The sequence below is a fragment of the Pleurodeles waltl genome, chromosome 11 (genome assembly GCF_031143425.1).
Source record: "Pleurodeles waltl isolate 20211129_DDA chromosome 11, aPleWal1.hap1.20221129, whole genome shotgun sequence".
Classification (NCBI taxonomy): Eukaryota; Metazoa; Chordata; class Amphibia; order Caudata; family Salamandridae; genus Pleurodeles; species Pleurodeles waltl.
In genome coordinates, this window is record NC_090450.1 from 738,790,325 (window position 1) to 738,811,663 (window position 21,339).

The 21,339-nt window shown below is 43.2% G+C and overlaps 1 protein-coding gene across 1 annotated transcript in view; it reads right to left on the reverse strand.

Moving 5' to 3' along the window:
* The window catches only part of LOC138266081 (trichohyalin-like), a 475,778-nt gene that overhangs the window by 154,605 nt on the left and 299,834 nt on the right, over positions 1-21,339 (reverse strand). The gene's annotated exons all lie outside the window — the stretch shown is intronic.

A 21,339-nucleotide genomic window follows, 5' to 3' on the forward strand; every position in this document is an offset into this window, starting at 1 on the left:
TGATGAGGATCCCCTGGAAGAGAATGGAATTTTGACATTTTCTTTATTAAATGTTACTCTCTTATTCTAATTTTGTTTGGGAGTTTTATTGCTTTGCATTTCAACTTTAATTACTGTTTTAATGCTGCTTAAATACTTTACGCACTGCCTCTGAGTTAAGTCTGCTTTCTCTGTGCCATAGTTCTAAAGGGTGAGGCTCAGGTTAATTTAATGACTAAGCTTTCACCCTGACAAAGACTCTGATTATTACTTGAGGTGGGCACTTAACCCACTCAACTAAAACTCAGATTTCTTACAAGCCTCCTAAACTGTTTTACATCTGTGACTATGTAAATGCAAGATGTTATCGATCCTAGGTTGGAGGCAGCCTAATAGGATGCGTGGGGTTGGTGTTGTCCTTGAAATCCAAGCATTTCTTTTGGATAGATGATACTCTGTTACTCTTTTTGTGTTTATCTTTGCTCATAAGTAGGTAAGACTTTGGACTGTCGTAGTGACTGACTTTTGTAGTCTCATGTTTAGGCCTAGCATTGTCAGTAGATTTTTGGGTGATTAAAATCCTGAGCTGCCTTCTGTTGAGAGTCCACATTTGTGAACCAGTCTTCTAAGTATGGGTAAACAAAAATTATGTTCCTTATCAGATGGGCTGCAACAACTGCTATACACTTTGAGAATGTTCTTGTGGCAGATTTTAGCCCATATAAAAGGATGGCGTACTGATAGTGAGCATCTCCTATGAGGGATCTCAAGTATTTTCTGCAACTGAGATGTAAAACTAAGCGTCCTGTAGGTCTATGGAACAAAGTCAATTGTTTCTTTTGATCGGAGATAAAATCTGGTGAAGGGCAATGTAGGAAAGTAGCCTCTTTTTAGCATGGTTACCCCCACTTTTGGCCTGTTTGTCAGTGTGTTTGACTAGGTTCACTGGGATCCTGCTAACCAGGACCCCAGCGATTATGCTCTCTACTTCAAACTTGATTGCTGGAACCTTTTTCACCCCACAATGGGCATACTGGTACCCCCATGTAACTCCCTAGTATTTGGTACATAGGTACACATGGCATATGAGTACCAGGGGATCCCTATGGGCTGGGGCATGTATTATGCCACCCGTAGGGAGCCCATGCAAAGTGTTCTGCAGGCCAGCCTTTGCAGCCTGCATGAAAGGGTGCTTGCACCCTTTCACTACCAGGTCACTGCACCAGGTCGCTTCAAGTCACCCCGATGGCACGCCCTCTCAGCCCAGAGGGCAGGGTGTAGGTGTTTGTGTGTGAGGGCACCCCTGCACTAGCAGAGGTGCCCCCACAAACTCCAGATCCATTTTCGTGGACTTTGTGAGTGCGGGGACGCCATTTAACATCTGTACTGGACAAAGGTCACTACCTATGTCCAGCTACATATAGGTAACTCCTTCCCCAGGGCATGTTTGGTATCAAACATGTCGGAATCGTACCCCAATAATGTTGCAATGTATTGGAAGTGTGATTCTATGCACTCTAGGGCTTCTTAGAGGACCCCCAGCATTGCTACCACCAGTCTTACAGGGTTTTCCAGGCAGCCAAGCTGCTGCCACCCCTTAGACAGGTTTCTGCCCTCCTGCTGCTTGATCTGATCAAGTCCAGGAGGGCAGAACAAAGGATTTCCTTTAGGAGAGGGAGGTAACACCCTCTCCTTTTGGATATAAGTGTGACTAGCTTGGGAGGGGTAGCCCCCCCAAGCCAATGGTTTGCTTTGAAGGGCACATTTGGTGCCCTCCATGCATAAACCAGTTCACACTGGGTCAGGGACCCCCAGTCCCTGCTCTGGTGCGAAACTGGACAATGGAAAGGGGAGTGACCACTCCAGGGGTATTTGTGTTTGTTTTTTAGACTGGGCCATAGCAAACATGTATTTTAATATTTTACTTTGAACCCTTACTGACCATTCTCAGACTCACTGTTTCTTTTACTGTAGCATGTTAATATCTTCACAAAACTGATAAGCAAATTCTCATCACCAGTGTGACAGTGCCGAGATAGAATGAAGTCTCAATGGTTATGTCACCACATTAAGCCAAGCTTAAAATGGGAGGATAGATGATCCAGTCATGAAAGCTGCAGTCATACATCCATGGCATCTGCTTAAATAATGGCAACCATCCTCAACGTCCTGCACTACACCGTTCCACTTTAATTAACAACTTCTACAGATATGCTTGGGCTATAGTCATTGCTGCAACTCAGTCGCCCCATCTCAGTGGTAGGCTGCACTCAGAATGCATTCCACTGTGCAAAGCGTCAATTAGCATGCCAAACATTAGATGGGCTTAGTAAGCTATCTCTCTATATAGTACACTAAAATGAAGTACACTGTGTAGAGTCTCCAGTGGATCCCCAATTGATTTTACAGAGGCAAAAGTAGATAGCACTAATGATCTCTTGTGTGGTAATGTCGGCGAGCAGTTAGGCTTATCAGAGGGTAGTGCTAAGCATTTGTTGTACTCACAGAAGCAATAAATGAGACACAGAATCAAAGAATAAATCAGAGACCAATTTTGAAAAATAACAATTCTTTTTATGTAGGTTTTAAACCTAAGAACTTCGTAATCAGGTAAGTAGACTTTCAAGCATAAATATTTAGCAGTTTCAGAAATCAACACAGTGCAATTTTCAGAGTTTTCCTCAATGTTATCCTATGGAGAAAAACAATGTTCAGCAAACACAGGGTTGACATCGACTTACGAGGTCGAACTTAGGGAGCAAAAGTAAGTACTACGCACTGATCATAATCACACCAACAGGTCACACCGGGCAGCACTGGGTTGGCCGGGTGGAGGGATGCAGTCGTTGGGTGTCTAGTGGTTTCCTATGGTATTTGGCCCCATGACAAACAGGCTGAAGGCTCTAGCTGGAAAGCCAGTCGGGGACAACAAACAGGAAGGTAGTAGACTTGGAATCCTCGGTGACGTAGGTGCACCTTTGGTCCTCTTCTCCTATGCCCAGGTGTGACAGATGCAGGGGTGTCTTTAGGCGTCCAGGCCAGGGGGTCCTGTGTGTTGAGGTTGCAGGTGTTGTCGGGGAGTTTGGCAGGGGTGGACCCAGGGTGGATTCGATCTCTTAGGAGCTGGGGGACATCGTTTGCACCAGATACCCACCTTGGATTGGGTCAGGGGCGACGGGTGCAGTGGATGCTGGAGGTGTCAGGTTTTCTTTCACCACCAGGCTGTGGGAGAGAGGGTCTGCATGCAGAGGCTGCAGGTGTCTTGGGTGAGTAAATGGGTGAGGCCACCTGGACTCGGTCTCTGGACAGCTGGGGAATCACGTTGGCATCATCGGTTGGCTTTACCTTAGGTTGTGGACTTCGGGTGCATTGGTCACTTCAGGTGTTGGGTTTCTGAGGTTCCAGCAGCTGTAGACTCTTTTCCTTGGAGTTTCTTGTTGCAGGGCAGGTCCACTCTGTACAGGAGACTTGGGTCTTTATTGAAGGATGGACGAGTTGGTTTCTTGTGCAGAGTCCTTTCAGATCAGCAGGCAATCCGGCGTGGTCAGCTGCTTCTTCCTCTCCTCATCTGCAGGGGCATCTCTTTTGTGGTGCCACATAAATACTCAATTCAGGGATGTGGGACATTACAAGGAGTGTCAGGTGGTAGCTAACGGAATGTCCACCTTTAGGGTGACTACACCCTTTCTATCACCACTTCCGTTGGGAAGTGGGCATAACCCTAACCCTTGTGCCTAATTCTTTCCAAGCAAGATGAGAGAGTTTGAAAAGTGGTGTCCACTACAGCTCGTCCACCTTAGAGGTGGGACTGGCATGAAGTGGACACAACTACTAATCTGCCTAATTTTCCCAGCTGTGCTGCCACCAAAGGTGGGGTCAGGACAGGGGGGTTTGCTCATCTCTGCCATTTGGAGACACCTGGGTCACATTACAAAGGTGTCAAGGCCTTTGAAGCTTCTCCAAGGCAGGAATGCTCATCCTGCCTTGGAGAGGAGGTAACCCTCCGCCCAGTGTAGGCTTTTGTCTCAGGCCCTCGATAGCGCTAGCTCTCACCTTAGGGGGCCAGAAATGCATCTGTGGTGGTTGAACTGGTTAGGACCAGTCAGTTCACACACTAGTAGTTGGTTGGTTTTCAGGAGGCCCCTCTAAGGTGCCCTCCGTGTACATTTATTAATAAATCCACAATTAGTGTCAGTAAGGGTTTATTATTCTGAGACGTCTGATGCCAAGTTGGCTTCAGAGAAGCCATCATGTAGCCGGAGAACTTGTAATGACCAGTGTCCAGGACATTCGTTTAAAATGGCTTCTCCGTGCCCTTACTAGGTCTCAGAAACGACAGACATAACAGGGGCATATCTGCTCATGCATATATGCCCTCACATGTGCCTGGATGCACCCTGCCTTAGGGGTGACTTAAACCTGGTATATGCAGTGACAAGGGACCTGGCACACAGGGGTGTGTGACAGATCGTGTTTTCAATTTAGCCTGCAACAACATATGCAGTTTGCCAATATATATTTTATCACAAGTACATATGAGCATATAGACAACACATTTTGTATTACAATCTATGTGTGATCTTATGGGCACTTTATTACCTCTTATATCTTCCAATTCCTTTTTGGAAGATATAAGAGTGATAAAATATATATTGGCAGTACGATTCGTCCCTTGAAAGTTAGGATTTTAGAACACTGGGGGGCGATTAACCAAGAGGATGAACGTTATCCTATAGCATCCCATATGAAAGTATGTAAAGCACTGGGCGTCCATAAAGTGTTTAAATTTATAGGTTTTGATCACTGTGAGATAAATCCACGAGGGGGCAATAGAGAGTTGGCCTTACGGAGAAGAGAATCTAAATGGATTATGACAGTGGTTCCCAACCTTTTGACTTCTGTGGACCCCCATTTTCTCAATACTGGAGCCCGGGGACCCCCACTGAATCATTATTGGAACACGGGGACCCCCAAGGAGTCATTACTGATAGCTGGGACCTAATATTATTAAATTTTTTAAGCAGCCGCGGACCCCCTGAGGAGGCTTCGCGGACCCCCAGGGGTCCCCGGCCCACAGGTTGGGAACCACTGGATTATGAGATTGGGAGCAGTGGAACAGGGTTTAAACACAGATTACGAAATGGAATATTTTCTAGGGGACAAATAGCCCAATATAGTAGGGACTAGATCCCACCTTATGGGACACTCACGAATATTTGAGATTTGTCCTAAGAAGTGTAACACACTTATGTAGATATATTCTGTCTGTTTCACAATAATATAACATAGTGAATTATAAGGGACACACTTGCACTGTTCACATTTTAGAAACTCATCAAAGATAATGGCTCATTATATAGATTCAGATAAATTCAGAAAACTGTTAGTCAATGTGTTAATTCGCTCTCTACTCACATTTTAATTGAGAATAGAGAAGGCGATGTTTACAATCAGTTTCTCTCATTATACTATAGAGAGACGCTATAGTGGATCGGGGCATTATAGCCCCAATCTACAATAAAGGGGAATGTACCGGCTAGGCTACAAGTACAGAAATGTAGTCCGTCGTCGATTCCTACCATCCCGGAAATGGGGATGGTATTTTGTGCAGTCCGTCTTCTTTTTTTACTACAAAGAGAGACTCTAAATAGTCGGAGGTCACAGAGCCTCGGTTTTAATTATCGGAAGCGTACTCGCTCGTATGAACTAGACCAGCCGGTAAGCACACAATTAAGGGGAACTGTTATATTTAAAGCTCTATACCGTGGGGATGATTCGGTGCAAGAATAAGGATTTATGAATACTATATTTCCAATGTAATTTTACAGGGACGTATAGAACACCAAAAAACACTTGGAGCTTTATGGGAGATACTGACGAATTGGGTGAGTGTGATACACGCGTATACTACAACAAGAACAATCTAAGATGATGTAAGGAAGGAAACTGTTACCAAATATTTGTGATACTTTACTTGTGTTTGAGTAGGACATATTAATAGACTGGACAGCCATAGAGGATACCATGGAGCGTATTTAACAATCAAGTATATTTTGGAGGTATGATTATTTGGATTATAGATCACACATTTTTGGATTTGTTTATGAACACAGTGGTTTGTATAAGGGATGTGCATGTATATTTGTAGGAATCAGTCACTCATGTCACATCTAATAATCGGTTTTGGATTTCTGGATTGTCAGTTTTGACCTGTCACAATTATTGATAATAGGTTTTTATAAGATTCCCACTGCCACATATCTCACTATGTCAAATTAAAATACATTTGCAAGTGTTTTGAACACATAATATTCATATTATGTAACACCATGAACGGAAATGTTATTATAGGAGGTCCTGATGAAATCCAGGGGTACACGTGTTGACAAAGATGCTGGACTGAATTGGTAACTTTGGGATCAATCACGTAGGATATACATATTGGACTTGTGGATATTATTTTCGGACTATGGAGGAGAATATATAATGAACGTTGAATTTGCTGAATAACTGGACTGAATTTTTTGGAACCTATATTTCAGGAAGAATTTGATTCAATAATGAACTGTACTATTCCAATTTATGTTTTGTTAATACTCTGTATATAATAGATTTTGAACACTTTATGAAACTAGAAATGTTCTTTCTTTAATAGTCACGTGTGCAATTGTGTAAATTTATAATTTAGATAACGTTATGTTGTCATTTTGGGGGATTTAGAGGGTGTGACCCCAGTCTTTTGCACCATGTATTATAGTGTGGTTTAACTTTACAGATTTGGAGCGGGAGCGCCTATTACTCGATGTTTGTCATTGGAGTGGGCTGCTCCATACTCTAAAATACAGATAGTCTAAGTGTATTTTTACTCTATAAAATGTAAGAGAGACTAAAAGAAGCGGAAGAACTATTTAGGAATTTAGATAGAGGTGCCACGGTACGACAAGCTGCGGGTGGTGGGAATCATAGGATGAAAGAAGGACTTAGAGACAAATTCATTAGGTTAGAGAAATTAAAAAGAAATGAAATGTCCAGGTGGTGGGACGCAATAACATTGAAGCAATATAGAAAGTTGGACAGAATACCAAGGGGCCTACGTTCACATATTTTCCCCACATATGATGATTTAGAGATTGATTTACTGAAGAGATGGGAGGAAGAGCTAAAAATGAATTCAATGAAATTGATGGATATCCTGATAGAGAATGCAGAAAGAAAAGTTGGAAAATTACAATTAGAGATAGATGCATTGGAAAAAGACATAAGAGAAATGGGGCTAAAAGAAGCTACGGATAAGAATTATACTATTTTGAACGATGCGATTATGAAATTTCAGGACGAGATTAAACAGAGGAAGGCTAGGAAATTTAGAAGAGATGAGTTAGATTATATAAATGGGAGAGTTTTCACTTTCTCGCGAAAATATGATCATTCGATTAAAAATGGGACAACTATTGGGGAATCCAGTACCTCAGCGGAATCTCCCTCTACATCTAGAAGTAGTTCAGCCACGAACATGAGTGATACAGGATTGAGTGAATCACATGTGGAATCAAGTCTACAAAGAGTAGGTTTTTTACAGGAGCTAAAGAGAATAAAACAGGGAAACTGGGAATTAAATCAAAAAAGGAATCGAGCAGGAAGACAAGAAGAGGGAAAAGAGGAGGAAAAAAGCGAAATGTACTCAGGAATGAGAACAAGGTCACGGGACAAAAAGATGTAGAATTACATACGGAGGTTGAGAATAATGTAGTGAACCTGTCTAATAAAGAATTATCTCCAGATATGATATCTCTTTTGAATAAGGGTCTCGGTTTGTGTCCATCATCAATGGGAGACATTTGTAATTCCAAAATAGACCTGTATAAATTTATAAGGAAATTGAAACTTAAGAAGTATTTTTACTCACGAATTAGAGATGAGGAAGCAGCCCCACAAGTGGAATCTTCATATGGTAGTTTATCTATTCAGGATATTTATGACACGGTGGCACTAATGTCAATCACAGATTATGAAGAGTATCCAATTACTGTTGCCACTGTCCTACAAGATTTAAACCTATCATCAAATAGACACATTACTAGTGGTCTGAAAAAAAGATCCACTTGGGTGCCTAGATCCCTTGTGGATAGCAATTTAGAAACCTTATTCAAAATGGTATGGACTGATCTTAACAAAGAGGCGAAGAGAAAAATGATTTTGAGAAAACCAAACCTTAATGGTCGGGAATATGCCGCACTGAAAGCTCACAGAACAGATGGAGACCTAGTTATAAAAAGAGCGGATAAGGGTGGTAATATAGTGGTTATGAATCGCAAGGATTACGAACAGGAGATTTATACGCAATTGAATGATACGAACTGTTATGAGAAAGTGGTACGAAATCCAATTAGTACTTTAACGAGGGAAATTAATAATATGCTGAAAAACTATAGGGATAGAGAGTTATTGGATGAAGACGAGTTTCTCTATTTACAGGTACATCGTCCGAAGTTTCCATGTTTATACACCCTACCGAAAATACACAAACAGTCAGTATTCCCTCCTGGGAGACCGATAGTCTCAGGTGTGGGGGGTCCCACAGAGAGACTTTCAGAGTTCGTTGATATATTTTTACAACCATTTGTTTACAATTTACCGTCCTTTATTAAAGATACTAAAAACATACTCAGCACATTATCAGACATACAGTGGGAAGAAGGCATGATTATGGTTACTCTAGATGTAGTAGCACTATACACTTCAATACAACATGAATTTGGAGTGAGAGCGGTAGAACATTTCATGAATAGAAGAGCAGCACACTATTTAGAACACACAAAGACGATTCTAAATTTGATAGATTTCATACTAAATAATAACTATTTTCTATTTAAGAGTGAATGGTACAAACAAAAACAGGGCGTGGCTATGGGGTCTAAATTTCCCCCCTCATACGCTAATTTGTTTATGGGGTGGTTGGAAGAAACGTGGCTATGGGGCCCGGGTGCAGCGAGATGGCATACACATATCTTAGACTGGGGACGATACATTGATGATTGTTTCATGCTGTGGACAGGAGATGAATCAACATTACATGAGTTTTGCAAATATCTCAATGCGAATGAAGTGAATATTAAGTTCACATACAAATACAGTGAGACTCATTTGGAATTCCTAGATGTGGAATTATATGTGGAGGATGATAAAATTGAAAGTAGATGATATCGTAAACCAACTGCCTGTAATACTTTGCTACATGCTACAAGCGCTCACCCCCGACATCAGATTGAGGCTATACCATTGGGAGAGATGATAAGAGCCAGGAGAAATTGCAGTAAGAATGGAGAATTATGTGAACAAATTAAAGATATGGGACAAAGATTTATAGCCAGAGGCTATTCAGAGACACTTGTATGTAAATCTCTTCATAAGGTGTGGAATATGCCTCGTAGGCAGACATTGGATCCAGGTATACGTAAGAGGAAGGATAACTTGCGGAATAGGGACCACAAAATTAGAATTATTTTAGACTACACGGAAAACTCTCAAAAACTAATTAATATCAGGAGTAAGCACTGGTCCATATTGAGTCGGGATGAGATACTCAAGAAATTCATAGGCAAAAGACCAGAAGTGGTATATAGAAGAGGAAACACCCTTAATATTCTTAGTCCGAGTTATCTGGCAGATGAGACTGAAAAGAATTGGCTTACTAAGTGAAATTTGGGCTTCTATAAGTGTGGGTCATGCACAGTTTGCAAATGGGCATGGCAACCCAAAAAGGAATTGGAAGATATAAGAGGTAATAAAGTGCCCATAAGATCACACATAGATTGTAATACAAAATGTGTTGTCTATATGCTCATATGTACTTGTGATAAAATATATATTTGCAGTACGATTCGTCCCTTGAAAGTTAGGATTTTAGAACACTGGAGGGCGATTAACCAAGAGGATGAACGTTATCCTATAGCATCCCATATGAAAGTATGTAAAGCACAGGGCGTCCAGAAAGTGTTTAAATTTATAGGTTTTGATCACTGTGAGATAAATCCACGAGGGGGCAATAAAGAGTTGGCCTTACGGAGAAGAGAATCTAAATGGATTATGAGATTGGGAGCAGTGGAACAGGGTTTAAACACAGATTACGAAATGGAATATTTTCTAGGGGACAAATAGCCCAATATAGTAGGGACTAGATCCCACCTTATGGGACACTCACGAATATTTGAGATTTGTCCTAAGAAGTGTAACACACTTATGTAGATATATTCTGTCTGTTTCACAATAATATAACATAGTGAATTATAAGGGACACACTTGCACTGTTCACATTTTAGAAACTCATCAAAGATAATGGCTCATTATATAGATTCAGATAAATTCAGAAAACGTGGAGTTTGGTTAGTCAATGTGTTAATTTGCTCTCTACTCACATTTTAATTGAGAATAGAGAAGGCGATGTTTACAATCAGTTTCTCTCATTATACTATACTGTAGAGAGATGTTATAGTGGATCGGGGCATTATAGCCCCAATCTACAATAAAGGGAAATGTACTGGCTAGGGTACAAGTACAGAAATGTAGTCCATCATCGATTCCTACCATCCCGGAAATGGGGGTGGTATTTTGTGCAGTCCGTCTTCTCTTTTTACTACAAAAAGAGACGCTAAATAGTCGGAGGTCAGAGAGCCTCGGTTTTAATTATCGGAAGCGTACTCGCTCGTATGAACTAGACCAGCCGGTAAGCACACAATTAAGGGGAACTGTTATATTTAAAGCTCTATACCAGTGGCTCCCAACCTGTGGGCCGGGGACCCCTGGGGGTCCGCGAAGCCTCCTCAGGGGGTCCGCGACTGCTTAAAAAAATTAATAATATTAGGTCCCAGCTATCAGTAATGACTTAGTGGGGGTCCCCGGGTTCCAATAATGATTCAGTGGGGGTCCCTGGGCTCCAGGATTGATAAAATGGGGGTCCACAGAAGTCAAAAGGTTGGGAACCACTGCTCTATACCGTGGGGATGATTCGGTGCAAGAATAAGGATTTATGAATACTATATTTCCAATGTAATTTTACAGGGACATATAGAACACCAAAAAACACTTGGAGCTTTATGGGAGATACTGACGAATTGGGTGAGTGTGATACACGCGTATACTACAACAAGAACAGTCTAAGATGATGTTTGGAAGGAAACTGTTACCAAATATTTGTGATACTTTACTTGTGTTTGAGGAGGACATATTAATAGACTGGACAGCCATAGAGGATACCATGGAGCGTATTTAACAATCAAGTATATTTTGGAGGTATGATTATTTGGATTATAGATCACACATTTTTGGATTTGTTTGATTTGTTTATGAACACGGTGGTTTGTATAAGGGATGTGCATGTATATTTGTAGGAATCAGTCACTCATGTCACATCTAATAATCGGTTTTGGGTTTCTGGATTGTCAGTCTTGACCTGTCACAATTATTGATAATAGGTTTTTATAAGATTCCCACTGCCACATATCTCACTATGTCACATTAAAATACATTTGCAAGTGTTTTGAACACATAATATTCATATTATGTAACACCATGTATGGAAATGTTATTATAGGAGGTCCTGATGAAATCCAGGGGTACTCCCCGGATGAAACACGTGTTGACGAAGATGCTGGACTGAATTGGTAACTTTGGGATCAATCACGTAGGATATACATATTGGACTTGTGGATATTATTTTCGGACTGTGGAGGAGAATATATAATGAACGTTGAATTTGCTGAATAACTGGACTGAATTTTTTGGAACCTATATTTCAGGAAGAATTTGATTCAATAATGAACTGTACTATTCCAATTTATGTTTTGTTAATACTCTGTATATAATAGATTTTGAACACTTTATGAAACTAGAAATGTTCTTTCTTTAATAGTCACGTGTGCAATTGTGTAAATTTATCATTTAGATAACGTTATGTTGTCATTTTGGGGGATTTAGAGGGTGTGACCCCAGTCTTTTGCACCATGTATTATAGTGTGGTTTAACTTTACAGATTTGGAGTGGGAGCGCATATTACTCACTAATCACCCCCCTATTCGATGTATGTCTTTATTGTGGTTTGCGCTTTGACTTGGAGAGAATACACATGCAGTCCTCAGGAATATTGAGATCTTTGAATTAATGGAATTTAGGAGCTGTGCGCATAAGAGGAGAGAAGTCAGGTCTGGATGAAGGGCCAGGCATTAGTTTATCGTCAAAAGTTTACAGAATGTTGATAGGTGAACGTGGTTGTATTCTGATAGCAGGAGAAGCTCAGTGTAGCAATGCTGTGCTAGCCACCTGGGGGCTATCAGGATAAGACAACACTGCTTTGCTTTCCTCTTGGTGAGAATAATCTTTGGTATTAAAGGTATTGGGGGGAAAAGGTAGGTATAGATCCTGGACCATCTGTTGAAAAGCATTCCTCCAAGATCCTGGATGTGGATGCTAACTTGCATAGAACTGGCAGTTGCAGGTTTAGTTTGTTGCAAAGGGATGTAGAGCCGGTTTGCCCCAGAACGAGAAAATCATACTTCAAGCTGAATGATCAAACTACCCTTCTTGGAGGCTGTTTCAAGTTTTGTTTAGCATGTCCGCTATGAGATTTCTAGTCCAGGGATTATGTTCGGCCTGAAGAGTTATTCTGTGTGTTCTGAGCCGGCTCCAGATTTCCAGATCTTCCACGGAGAGCGCCAAAGATATTGTACAGCTTTGTTTATTAATGTATTGCATGCTGGTGGTATTGTCCTTGCGAACTAACACCGAAGACTCTGCTACATTGGCAGGAAAGCTTGGAGACTGAACAGATGGCTTTGAGATCTCAGTGGGTGATATGTATGCTCTTCTGGAGCAGAGAGCACGTTCCTCGAATTAGAGGTTCTGTAGATGACTGCCCCAGTGTTCCAGGGAAAAATTTGTAGTCTGAGACAACCAAACTAGAGCTTCCATCATACCTATGTGAAATTCACAAGGCCCTCAAATGATTTGTTTGATTAATTTTTTTTTTTTTATATTGCTGCTCCTTGAAGGCATTCTTTTTCAGGCGTACAAGAGGGATCATAATGATCGCGGAGGACATGATGCAGAAAAAAGCTAATTGAACAAACAGTATCTTCTTGGATGGAGGAGTTAATTATCTCTGATAATTCACAAAGAGACTTAGCTTGTGAAACAACTTTAGGCAAAGCTCTGTGGCCTTGGACGCTTGAAATGCCATTGGTACTTTTATCAACAAGTTGTCGAAGTTGTCGAAGCCCTTTCTGAAAAAGCTGATTTGAAGCCAAATGGGAGGACTCTGATGAGTGGGTGGGAATGCAAAAGTATAAATCCTGTGCTGAGAGAGACTACATAAAAGGATTGTTTCCGGAAATACATGTTAATTTCTGGAGGTCTCTGATGGATGGACACTCCTCTGTTTTCTGGATTATGAGGCAAAACTGAGAATAGAAGCCTATTCCTTGCTGAGAATCTGGGCCTTTCTCTATGGAACCTTTGGTCAGTGCAGCTAGCCCCTCCTACTGAAGGAGATGGTGATGAGGTTTTGGTGGAGTCGTGGGCGGAATCAGGGTGAACTGTAACATGCGACGAGATCCAGGACTTATTTGTCCGATGCTATTTTCTGCCATAGATGACAACATTTTTGGAACTGTTTTTCCCACTGGATGGAGTAATCAGCACCAGAACACTGTCACTGTAGGTAAGCTAGCCTACGGGCTACTGAGAAGGTTGATAAGTCAGATACTTATCAACGGATAAGTGTCTTTATTGGGTCCCTCTAAAGATTGTTTCTTTCAAAATCGTGATGCCCCAAAAGATCTTCCAGTGTCAAGGGTCAGCCTTGACTGCTTGCAAGGAGTCATAAACGTGCTTGCCAAACAGAGCGTCGGTATGGTACTATAAAATTATTAGATATATTGGTCCATCAAATTATAAATGTTGTGGCCTTGAACCTTAGCATCCAAGGATCACTGACCCTGCCAGTTGTGGGAAAACTATTGAAGCTTTACCTATAGCACAACCAATGTTGACATCTCACACCCTACAGCAGATTTATTATTTTTCATCTTCCAGCAAACATTTCATTTATATGGCCATGTCTAACCACATCTGGTGGCTATACCTGCCCCGTATTGGCAGTGAATTGGCAGCCGTACTATAGTATTGGACCTAGATGAGAGTGTGTTCTTGCTGGTTAGGCGGGATTATGAATGACAGGGCTTTCCATGATTGTAATTCTGCCTGGATATATCAGCAATAGGAATCGGTTTTACAACTTTTCTATTTAAAATCATAAAGAAAAAACAAACTCATTTCTTGTTTGCTACAGGAAGCTGGAAGTGTTTGGTCGCTCCAAAAGGCATTGAAACCATCAAAATTCATCTGGCTGGGGAATCCACCAGTTGTGGGTGTAATATGCCCTGAAGGTCTAGTATTAGAGCTACATGGACTTGACCCATACTCTGCAATTGGAGACAGAGTGGTGTAATTGCTCCATATATTGACTGTTGTAGACATGCTCATATTAGAACCTTAATGCTTGACACTAAATTATCCTGGATTATGTGTGTTTTGTACTTGTTGACAATTATGTGTTTTCGTCTTAATTTGTATTGTCATCAATCTTGATGAGGCAGATGTAAATGATTAGGCTGATGTAGACAATGTTTGTTAATGACAAGGCCTTCACCGTAGAATAGGATGCAGTCGTCGACAAACCATACAGAGATGAGGCCATTGTAGATGTGGTCCGTAGACTAGGTCATTGTAGGCAAGGTTGTCGTAGTAGACAACCGTCAGATAAGGCTGTTACAGACTAACATTGTAGGGGAGACTGTCATAGGTGACTATCATTGATGAGGCCATCGTAGATGACTGTCGTAGACAACCGTGGTAGATGAGGTTCTCGTAGACGACTATCATAGATGAGGTTCTCGTAGACGACTATCATAGATGAGGTTGTCGTAGACTACCATCGTAGAGGATGCCGTCATAGATGAGGCTGTCGTAGACAACCATCATAGATGAGGCTGTCGTAGACAACCATCATAGATGAGGCTGTCGTAGACAACCATCATAGATGAGGCTGTCGTAGACAACCATCATAGATGAGGCTGTCGTAGACAACCATCATAGATGAGGCTGTCGTAGACAACCATCATAGATAAGGCTGTCGTAGACAACCATCCTAGGTGAGGCGGTCATAGACAAACATCCTAGATGAGGCTGTTATGGACCATCACAGATGAGGCTGTCATGGACCACCACCGATGAGGCCACTGTAGACGACCACTGCAGATGGCCGTCGTAGACAACTGTCAAAGATAAGGCCGTTGCAGATGAGGCCACCGTACATGAGGCCCTTCACAGACGAGGCCCGGCCCTTCACAGACGAGGCCCTTCATACACAATGTAACAATAGTCGACATGGTCATCGACTATGACATCGTAATTCTTGTAAATGATGATTTTACAGGCAGTTTTTAGACGCCCCATTGTAAGGTTATAAGAATCTCTCTGATGTATTGTCAGAGTTAAAGAGGAAGTTGAGAGTCTGTTTCTGTATTATTTTTTTGGAATGTTTTCTCTCTGCGAGAAGTGCCTAATGAAGACTCACGGTAAGTCTTTTTATGACTTTTCTGTGTGCCTTCCGGGAAACCTGGCCCAACATTTCCCTCTGACCTCTCCTGTGAGGTGAAGGAATCCTCACTGTCCTCATTATTAGTGACAGATTTAGGATTCTGCAGTCCCAATAATAGCCTCATCTCTCAGAACATGAGAGTTTTTGAGGAAAATGTTTGACATATTTATAAAGTCTTTCACACTGTTTTCTGCTACTCTGACATATTAGTGTCAGGGTTACAGAAATTAAACAGGAAATTTTGGCTCTCATTATGACTTTGGCAGTCTTCCTTGAAGACCACCAAAGCCACGGGCGCCAGGAGACCACTAGTGCTGGTGGTCTCCCGCCTGCCATATCACAGGGACTTCTGGATTTTCACCACACTTTGGGCGGAAATCCGGCAGTAGTCGTGCTGATGGGCGGAGGAGCTCTGGCGGTTCCACCACTGGCTCCGCCCCTAGGACACCGCCTACCATATTATGGGCAATAATATGGCCTGGCGGTGTCCTACTGGCAGGCCGCTGCCGGCGGTGAAAGCGCCCCATCCCATCCTCTGACAGATGACCTTCTTCCCGGACCAGGTGATTGTCCGACAGAGGAGGGGGGTGGGAGAGTGGAGAGTGTTTGTGCGTGTATGAGTGTGTGGTGTCTGCATGCATGAATGTGTGTGTGCGTGGTTGCATGTCAGTGTGTATGCGTGTGAGTATGCGTGTTTGGATGGGTGTGAGTATGCATGCATAAATGTGTGCATGTTTGGAGATGTGAATGCGTGTATGAATGGAGTTGTGAATGCGCATATGAATGGAGTTGTGAATGCGTGCATGGATGTGTGAGTAGATGCGTGTATTTAAGGTTAGGTGAATGGGTGTATGCATGATGCGTATGGGTGTGTGCATGTATGCGGGGAGGTGGTTTGGGGGGGTCGATGTGGCTGAAAGGGTGGTGGGGGGGTCGATGTGGCTGAAGGGGGGATGGGGAGGGGCAATGTGGCTGAAGTGGGTGGGGTAGGGCGGCAGTGGTGGGGCGATGTGGCTGACGGGGGGGGTGGGGCCTATGTGGCTGAAGCGGGTGAGGGGGTCTAGTGCTTGCTAAGGGGGTGGGGAAGCTTTCTACCAGTGACAGGAAAGAAATTCTCTGTCACTGGTAGCCCTTCTGCTATGGTTTTTGTGGGGGTGTTACCGCCGCGGAAACCATGTCGGAAGGCTGGCTCATAATACCGCCAGCGGTCTCCTGTAGACCGCCGGGTCGGAGACGATCATCTCCGGGCCAGCGGTTCCGACCGTCATGGCGGTATGAGTGGAGATGTGGCGGGTTGCACTCATAATGTGGCAGTCTGCACCGCCAGCCTGTTGGTGGTGGGACCGCCACATTTACCCTGGCAGTGAGAAGACCGCCAGGGTCAACATGAATCTCATAATGTTGGATGATCCAAAATGAAGTAAAAGATGAAGAACTGAGCAGAGCTCAGGGAGGCTCCCTTCACACGACGTGCTGTAGAAAATCTGAGGGATTCAGCCTCTGTTGGGAGTGTTCTAGAGGGTGCTGTCGCCAGATTGGATCTAGTTTGGTCTTTTTCCGTTAAAAAAGGGACATGAATAGGCTATTAAACTGACCTTTTCATTGCCATTATAGCCTATGATAGTGATATATATATATATATATATATATATATATACTGCTTTACTAAGACAACCACTTCAATGACGGGGAAAGATTCAAGCATGTGAATCTATGAAAGATTCAATACTGGAGAACAAGTGTGCAGTTTTGGGGAAAGAGATCTGGCAATAGGAACGTGGTTAGCAGGGACCCAGGGCATTAACAGTCAAAGCCACTTCAGAAACCAGACAAAAGGTGGGGGCTAACCATGTCAAAAAGGGTGCTTTCCTACAGCTACTTAAAGTATGGCAGGCTCCATTTGGTCTCCAAGAACAAGGCAATGTACACTGTCATGTTGTTGAGCCACTGGTTCATCACATACAAGAAAGCATGGGGCTTGCCACATATTGTGCAGAGGAAAGTAAGCTACAACGTCTAAATACAAAGCCACCAATAGAGTTTTGTTGCCTGTGCCGCTAACACAAGGCAACCATGTGGAGGCTTGCCAATGTGGCCAAGGCAGATTGGAATGGCCTTTCCAATGCATTTAATTCAATTGTGGATTTGACTGACAACAAGAGGGATAGCTAAATTCAATTAATTTGCAGGAGCTGCACACTGTTATGCTTGCCACATCTGCCTCCTGCTTGTGTGGGAAAACTTTTCCTCCAGCATGTTTCAGGGTCGTCAGTGGCCCCATTGCACGTTGCCCCTTCAGAGATTGGGTGAGCCCTGGCCTGGTTGTGAGTGAAGGCGAAGTCGGGGATCTGTTACTGTGCCCAGTGCTGGGGCTGCGGCGCCTAATGCCACCCAGGGTCCCGGGGCTGGTGGGTTGCTGAGATCCTCACTCTGGGTGGCGGTATGGAGGGTTGGGGAGGAGTCACTTCGTCCTGCTTTTTCTGGAGAGACTTCTACCTTCCGGACTGCGCTGGGTGGTGCCTAATCCCCACAATTTCGCCATGACATGAAGCAAATCCTTTGCAGACCCAAATTAGGGGAAATTGTTCAGGTTCCCCAAGCCTCTCACAGCACAACATGACACACCTGTTCACGAGGCGCCAGGAGGAAGTGCAGCTGCTGAGGAAACCCCTGAAGGAGGTAACCAGGGTCATACTAAAGGCCATCTTAGCTACTACCAGGCTTTAGAGACAAAATCAGTCAGGAGGCACTGAGGTCCTGCGGCAAGACTTGTGGAACATGGCTGGGAGGGTCACTGAAGCTGAGAGCTGGATAACGCACCTTGAAGATACAATCATAGGCTGCAAGAAGTCTATCCAGTTATTGAAAACAACATCCCACAAACTTTGCTCACACACCGAGGAAGGACAGGGAAGAACAAGACATAAGTACCTCTGATTTGTGGAGTTCCTGGAGCAGGCAGAGCAGCCCATCCCTGGAAAATTCTTGCCTTTCCTGGACTATGCATGCATTGTCCAACAGTAGCGCTGCACCTCTGACCAGGTTGAACAAAAGCGGAGGGCCATAGGTATGTTGCTATTTGTTACTGAACCCGTCAAAATTGAAAGTTCTCAATGAGAAAGCGCATTTTCACGATTCTTGGGAAAAAGCCTTGACAGGGGTGGAATAATGACCTATCTTTCAAGTTGGACCTGGCGGGGTACAGGCATGCAGCTTAGGGGGGACCCAGGGCACAGAGGGAGCAGACATCAAAAGCTGTGCTCTGGTCAGTCACGAGTAAGGGTGATAAGTCCAGGAGCGATGAGGAACAAGTCTCCAGCTGTGTCCCCTAAGACACAATGCAGGGCCGGCGACCATCAAATTGACTTGATATAAGATGCCGTGGGGGTGCACAACACCACACTGTCTCACATGACTCAGTGGGGTTCTATGCGTCCATTGATGAGGAGTCAACTGTGGATACTTCCCAGTCTTTATAGTCTGGAAGGCTGTTCTACTCTCCTGACTCTTCCCTTTCGGACCCTATCCTTATGGTACTGACAGGCTGTCTATTGTGAAGTTCTGCATTGGAAAGGGCAAGTACATTGTTTTCTAGAGGGCTGAGACAGACACAAGCACTTTATCTCACTCTGTACCCACTGCATAGTACCTTCTCTTTTCCCCCCTTATTTTCTCCCTTTCTCATATTTTGTCGTAATTCTTATACGGTTTGCTTTCTCTGATTATTATTCTTGTTTTCAATGCCAATGGATACTTTTGGGGTGAAAATCTGGGGTTCGATGTTGTTTGCGTTTGTTGTTGTTTTTACATGAGTCACCGGCATGTCTGTAACTTCTATTTCGCCAAATATGCCGGGGATATACTCAGGACAAGTTTCTAAGTGACAGACCAGATGTAGACAGAGTGATATCATGGAAAGTTAATGGAATGAACAAGAAGATAACATGGGGAGCTGGTATGTTATATGTGAAGGGCCATGCCCCAGATATCCTTTTCCTTCGAGAGAAACTACTTTTAGGCACACGTTGTTGCTTTCTAGGGCGTTATGGATATTACAGAGTTTACCACTCTGGCTTTACCGGAGGCTCCAGTGGACTTGCAATTTTCTTAGGAAGTCCTTGTGTCCTTAGTGGTGAGCTGTATACACACAGATGACTTGTGCTTTCTGTAGCAATTATAGGCTTGATGGACGGACAATCGCTGACACTTGTAGTGTCTATGCTCCTCCAACTCTAAAAAAGTCGTCCCTTTACGCTTTGACCCAAATACTAGTGGACTCCCTTCTAGGCACAATGATCGTCTGAAAGGACTTTAATGATATGCTAAATCCACAGTGTGACTTCATCACAACACCTTCCGGGTTGACCCATAGTGCAGATAACACCCATTCATCATGCAATATACTTACTCCTCTTCACGCGATGGCTCGTCTTCTAGAATAGATTATCTTCTTGTCTCGACAGACACGTTGTGGGGGGTTAGGAATTCCAGCATTCTCACATGTGGGGTAATCAACCACTTACCTACTGAGTTGAGCTTGCAATCTGCGTGAGGGGGGTCCTGAAGGTTGTGGCAGTTGAGCCTTTGGTGGTTGCAGAATGATACCATTGTGAAACCCCTCTGTAGTAAGGATCCTGAATACTTTGCCCTTAATGTTGACTCAGTGTCCTCCCTCATTACACTCTGGGGGCAATCAAAATGGTCATAAAGGGAGTCACAAAGTCTTACACTAAGGGCAAGTTGCAGGAAAGACTTCGGGAGATTCTGGGCCTGCGGGACCATATTGTGGATCCTGAGAATCTGTTGGCCATCTACCCCAGCACTTCTAATGTCTGAGCACTGGCCCTTGCTAAACTGAAGCAAAGAATGCTTGACTCCTCCTGTAAGGTATGGATTGCCTCTTCTGGTACAGTCTATGAAATGGGCGATACAGTGGGCATGCTTTTGTACTGGCTTGCCAGTAAGGACCAAATACATAGAATAATCTCTTCTGTCTATGTTGAGAATGGTAGAATGATTACTACCTCAGTAACTACCGCAGTGGCGTACGCCTCTTACTACAAGTTACCATACTCCTGTAGCCACTCCCAGTCACAGAATGTGCCCTTCCAATTGTTCATGACTTAACTATGCCCAAGTTGTTGCATGCTGATAGGTGTATGCTTGATGCTCCTTTCACAGTGGAAGGAATAAAGAAGGCAATAACAGCTATGCCACCAAGGAAGGCCCTAGGCCCCAAAAGCATAAACATGGAGTTTTTCAAAAAGTTATCTTCCTTATGTGGTTCCCTAGCCTTCATACCTGTTCCCTTAGGGGAGAAAGGTATATTATGGCTATATTGCTCTCTAGTTAACTTCCTCAACCTCAATTTGAAACTGAGAGAAATATGGGAACTTAACCTTGGTAAGCTGGATGACTATTTCTGGATTGAGGCAAAGATGGTGCCATGGATGTTAGTCAACTCAGCCCACACACACCTCATGCAGGTTAAATCCTAACCCAGGTATTATTATAATTCCTCACGTCTATGGAAAATAGGGAAAGCAAAAACCCCTAAAAACCAAAAATGTGTCTTCTCTCTTGGTACATATTTTCACCTGATATGGCAGTGCCCCCAAGTGAAGGGTGTGTGATATGGTGCAGGGTGTGTGATATGGTGTGGGCGGTGGTGGGGAGGTTATTGATTCTAGACCTCAGAGTTAAGATTC